The sequence below is a fragment of the Lolium rigidum genome, chromosome 7 (genome assembly GCF_022539505.1).
Source record: "Lolium rigidum isolate FL_2022 chromosome 7, APGP_CSIRO_Lrig_0.1, whole genome shotgun sequence".
NCBI classification, from domain to species: Eukaryota; Viridiplantae; Streptophyta; class Magnoliopsida; order Poales; family Poaceae; genus Lolium; species Lolium rigidum.
The window spans coordinates 281,804,016-281,810,387 of NC_061514.1; positions in this window are offsets into that span (position 1 = coordinate 281,804,016).

Here is a 6,372-nt window from a genome sequence, read left to right on the forward strand (position 1 = left end):
AATGATCTGAACGACAAGTGAAGAGTGACGGATCCTTGACAAAAAGCAAGCTCAACGTGGCGCCTAGGGTGTGTTTGGTTTGAGCCCAATTTAGCCTAACCAAAATTTTGGCATGATGGGTCTGTTTGATTTGGATCCGATGCTGGCCTTACCAAAAAGTTGGTACGCCTCGGTCACTTGGCTCTTATTTGGTTGCCCTCCAATTTTTTGGCTAGCCCATCCCAACCCGAGCAGTGCAGTGTATTTCTTACCAAATCGTTGGCAATACAAGGGCGGAGGATTGGTTCGCCAAAATTTTGGCACGCCCAGGATTTGGTGGGGCTGGGCAGGGCGTAAACCAAACGCACCCGACCAAAATGAGGGTACGACCAAAAAATTGGTCAGTTCCTGTCGTTTGGATCATGGCCATTGTACCTGCCAAAATTTTGGCAAAAGTTGATGCGATCTACAGAAATCCTCTATTGGCTGTTATCAGGTTGTGCTAAACATGACTACAGTTTAGACCAAGCGTCATGTAAAGGAAAGGAAAATCACACATACACGTTCTACTCCTAACTGACATAAGCATTTAACTAATCGGCTGCACTGCACAAAGTCCATGAAACCCACCAAAACTTGCAAGCGGGAGCCTTGCCAATTATTTGGCGAGCATTTCCATGCCCTCAGGTGGCCAAAGCGCGGCGACGGCCGCGTGGGCTAGCCAAAATCCTGGTACCAATCCAAACATCAGCCAAATAGCATGGGCTAGCCACTTTTTTGGTTTGGTTGCCATTGGTTGCAAACCAAACGCACCCCTAGTACCCGCAAAAAGAAAACGTGGCGCCTAGTGTACAGTCCGCCGTGCCGTCTACAGCGTTGTAGAACAATACACAGGGCAGGGAAGAAGATGTGACCTGATTCGGAAAAAAAAAAGATGTGAATGTGCCGATCAATTGCCAGACACCTGTACGCCCAAATTCAATCCTAGGCTCGACGCACAGAAATGGGGGAATCCTAAACCATACATATGGCACTGGCACCCAAAACTTAAAAACAGCTCCTAAAATTAATCCAAGGTCTCAATTGTTTTCATGACATGCACACCAAATTGTCAAATACACTGCTCAAATGACAAATCTAGAAACAGAACAAGAAACTACTGGAATTTGGGGCATTTGGCCTTTGGCCCATGGCCCATTATCAAATTCTGAAACTCACATGGTCCATTCTAAAAATCAGTGACAGCACTAGTGAGGGCTAAATTTTGTCCCCCATTGGTAGTTGTGAGAGAGTTCGAGTGGTATATAAGGTGGATTGTTCTAGTCCTAGTAAGTGAGTGAGAAGAGAGAGAGCCCTCACGCACTCCTCCTCCTCCGCCGCCCGCCTCGCCACGTCTCGTCACGACGCGCCGCGCCGCGGGAATCTCGCTGAGCCGAGCTTATCTTTTTACTGTTTGGGAAATTAATTGTGTAATCAATTTTGAGTCATTAACGGACGTTATTCAGCCAGCCATAGCGCACTGCCTACCAACGTCGTCTCACCATGCTTTTTTTCTTCATTGTAGTAGCAGCGGCCATCGCCAGTTCCCCTGAACTGTGTGTCTGTCGAAGAAACCTCCTTTCATCGTGTAAATGGATTGCGTGCTCTGTCCAGTCCAGCCTGGCCTCGAAGGCCACCAGCTGCCATGCCCCTGACAGCCACTTCTGCTCCGGTGCTCCTCCCCTAGAAAAAATATGGGCGCGTAAAATACAATAACGGTGGAGATCTTCCTATAAATGTTCGTAAGAGGGCTCACGATCGTAATTCTGAGTATAGGTCCACCGTGTACAGGCCCGTATGGTCCGTGTTGTGTTGTTTCTCGTTTTATACGTATCGACGGTCACGTGCGTGTGCCCAAATAGAAAAATGCTACTCCCTCCGATTCATATTAATTGACTCTAATATGAGTGTATCTAGACACGTTTTAGTTTTAGATACATCCATATTGAAGTCAATTAATATGAATCGGAGGGAGTATAAAGATCTTACTCATGTGACCTCTTCTTTTTCTTTGTGTGACGTATACATACCGTATCAATATAGATAGGTATACATGGGCTAGATATGAATTTCGGCGGATCCAATATAGGAAAAAATATCAACTATGATCCTTCAACTTAGTTTAGGGGGGAGCACCGGAGTAGCCCTCCCTGACAGCCCCGTCCTCTCGCCAAATTCGTGAGATGATGTTGCCATGCTGGTACCCAGAGTCTGATTGAAACCCTGGAGCTGAGCGGTGAGAGGATGTCAGGTTGCTTGCTACTTGCTAGGGGAGATGAGAAAGAGCTCAGAACACGAGCTGCTTATCCGTGAGTTGCTTCCCTACCAAGATTCGTGCTCTCCTACCAAACAACCATATATGGCGAGCGTTGCTTCCCAGGCCGGCTGGTGGCTCTGCGAGATGGATTGGCACTGCACGGGCGAGGTAGTCTGTTCGGCGGGCAACGGAGAGAGCGGCAACACAGCATACCCTTCACTCCTTTCTTCTCCCCTATGAATATTTCTTCTTACATCACAACTTTTATTTTCTCAGGTGCTGCACGTTGAGGTGCATCAGGTTATTGACTACCTCGGCGTATTCACGGAGCCTGTGGCAGATTACTTATTTCTTCAACAACGTCCTGCACATGTGTTTTCCTATGATGATGCAATGTTGATTTTCTTTTCAATGTACATGCTATGTACGGATGGTTCTTGGGCTGGGCCTCAGATGACACTTCTACAAAGGCAATCTATATTTTGTTTTGATTAACTTAGTATCTACTATTTATTTTGTACTCGTCTGGTTGAAGTTGGCTAGATTGCCTAACAAATGTTTGACGAAATGGGTAAGAACTTTTCTCTCTCTCTCTTTTGTTGTCAGGTTATTTCCTTGTATCTCTATACAATTATATTATCAAGAATGCTTTGTTCAGAAAAGAGTCGGACCACTTTCCCCCTTCTCCTCTCTCAGAGTCCTACAGTAGTTTGAGAGTCGACCCCGGTGAACCGGGCCGACCCGAGGCTTTCCTCGACGGCGATGCCGGCGGGGTGATGCTGAGGCGAGGTGCCGGAGTTTGTATGCTAGTTTCTAGATATTATATAGTTGCTCTTTTGGTTTGTGTCGGCGTATGTCGTTACCTCGGCTTCATGCCGGGAGAGAGACTCCGGATCGGGCGACCACGGTCTGGTGTTGTGGAGTCCTCTCCCTCCTCATCGTGGTGCTTCCATGGTCGCAGCCGGATGCGATTGGGAGGAGACTCGCGAATCTCCACAAATAAGGTCGATTTTGCGGGCCCCGATCTTGCGGGAGCGTTCTTTGATGGCCGTCGTGGAGGCGGGGCGAGGTGGCTTCTGCTGGGACCTGTTGGCTTGCTGGTTCGAGGGCTTCGCCGGCGATTGGCGAGAAGCGATGATGGCCCAAGTCGGGAGGGGGTCGGGAGGCGGAGGATTTGGTGCGCCAGGTCCGGGATGCGACGAGCTTGGGGTGGATCCCCAGCCGATGGTCTTCAGAATCCTTATCAGCTCCGCGCTCTGCGGGCTTCCGATGCGGCTCCTAAAGCCCTTTTGGGCGATATGGCTCCGTCGTGTTCCTTGCCGGTATTCGCCGGCGGTGAGCGGAGGAGTGGCTGGTTGCAGTTTGGCTTCGGGCTTCTTTGTAATGTTCGTTTCTTTGGAGGGCCTTTCTGCAAAGTTCTTGGGTCGTGGCGTTTCTCGATCTTTCGAGCTGGCTCTAGCGTGTGTGCGTTGTAATGTATCTCTTTGAGCTGAACACGTAGCCCTTTCTCAAAAAAAAAAAAAAAAAGAATGCTTTGTTCAGGTTAGTGAAATTGTTCATTTTACCAACTGTAGCACCAGTATAGCGTGTAATTTTGTAGCATTAATAAAAAAAAATTAATTTGATATGAGAGAATATAAGGACACAGAAGTAGCAGTGAGGAAGCTTTGATTTTAGGTACATGCCAATCCTTTCTTACATCAGATATGTTGCTGATAACATTCAGTTATTTTTGACACATATGAAACTGCGGCGACATTCCTCTAATGCTTTCAATACTTTCTAATAATGTTTGGACCAAATCTGAGACAGGACCAGCAAACTTGGTTTTCTCTTGGTAACTTGGTCATTTGAGAGCTTTGTGTAAGATGTCGAGTGTATTTCAATATCCCAGGCCCCATCGGGTTAAAGTTAGCATGTCCAGATGTAAAAAGTAATAATTCTGTTTGTAGGATTCTATTTGTATAAAATTCTAACCTTAATAGAGTGTTGGAGGGAGGGGCAAATGGTGCTGCCAACAGATGAAGCATGAAAAAGGAAGGAACACTACTAGGGAAAAGCCTATAGGTGGAGGCAAGTGGTGCCGGCGCACCACCTTGGACATGCGCCGGTGGAAATGGTTGCCGGCGCACCAGTTTGCAGCCGCGCCGGCGATGAAGGACTACTGCCGGCGCACCTCCTAGAAAGACGCGCCGGGGAAACATCCTAGCATGGCCGCAGTCGATTCGGGCCAGGCCCAAGAATCATTGCCGGCGCACCGGGCCAGTGGTGTGCCGGTGGAAAATATGCTATTGCCGGCGCACCCCTTGTCCGGTGCGCCGGCAATGATTCTTGGGCCTGGCCCGGGGGTGATATAGCCGAAAGGGCTATGTGCTGCCGGCGCACCAGCCCGGAGGTGCGTCGGCGGTAACTCAGGCAGTTATTTCTGCTCAACAACCACTCCCCCACTACTACCACTCCACTCCTCCACACAAACCCGAGCCTTCTCCCAACCCAGCTCATTTTTGCCCATTTCTATCTCCAATTTCACCAATTTGACCAAACAAAATCATATTTTTTGAGCAAATCTTCCCTTCCTACATGCATCTCCCACATCCCCCTATGTAGATCTAGATCTACTATCCCGCATTGACCGCTCAATCTAGATCTAGATCTAAAAAGTCGGCTTCCATACGCCATTGTCGCGGCGCGTCGTCTCGATCTTATCGACGAATATATCATACAAATAGGTGATTAATGAACAAATTAAGGAATGAAATCGATGTATGTTGGACATTTGAAGAAAAGCTCTCGTGTGTGGCATATATATATGTTGTGCTTGTGCTTGTGTGTGTGTTGGCGTTGAAAATGAGTTGCCAACGTTGCGCCGAAATGTTGATTCTTCAAGTTTCCGTTTCGGCACATTTCGGCGCTCCTATGTCCTACCGTGTAGGAAGGTCATGCCGAAATTTTCCGTGAAAACTACCGACGGATGCATGGTTCTAATGAATTATGTAATCTTACCATGCGGGCGATAATGGTTATCGAGATGAGTGAAAGCATCGTGATGAGATATCTGAAACACGCGATCATCGACATGTATGAAAATAACCGCACGGAGGTATTTTGTCCGTGCCGGAGATGCAAACGAGGGAAATGGTTTGACCCGTATTCGGGCAAATTGCAGGGGCACCTGCTCACTAATGGTTTCATGCATGGACACACTCAATGGATGAGTGATGATGGCGCGGAGGTCAATGGGGCGACGGCGGCAGGTGGTAAAAATGGCCGGCAAGAAGGAGGGCATCATGATATTGATGATGATGAAGAGTTTGTCGCACAGGACGATAACCTTGACGACGACAATAACCTTGACGACGACGAAGAGGTGCCGCTAGCTTCAGTCGTGCGGGACCCTCATCTTCAAGATCTGCTTCTCGAAAAGACGAAAGGCGCCAAGCAGAAATCAAAGCTTGAGCAACTCGAGATAGACTCGAATACTCCGTTGTACGACTCAGGTCGCGGGTTGGGGGGTCTCGCTTGAGAGTAGCTCTCGATGTGCTGCGGATGAAGGCGAAACACGGATGGACGGACACAAGCGTCGACGACATCCCGGAATACGTGAAAGATCTCCTTCCTGCCGGGAACACGTGTCCCGGTAGTCTAGCCGAGGCCAAGAGAATCACGTGTCCTCTCGACTTACCCCACGAAAAGTATCACGCCTGCATCAACGACCGTATCATGTATCGCAAGGAGCACATGGACAAGACCAAATGTCCTGTGTGTGAAGCTGAACGGTACAAGAAAGGGAAGAAGAAAGATCCTCGGAAAGTTGTGTGGTACTTCCCGCTCGCCCCCGGCTTCAACGGTTCTACGCGGACCGCAAGGAAGCAAAGCTCATGCGGCCGGCACGCGAAAGAAAGGAGGCGGTGTTGAATGATAAAGAGCGGATTGAGCACCCGAGTGCCGACGCACCCTTCGGATGCAAGCCGATGGAAAGTATTAGACAATGAATTCGGAAGTTTTGGGGCAGATCCCGAAACATCAGGGTTGGGTGCGAGCACGGACGGATTCAATCCGTTCGGAAACCAGAGCAGCACACATAGCACATGGCCCGT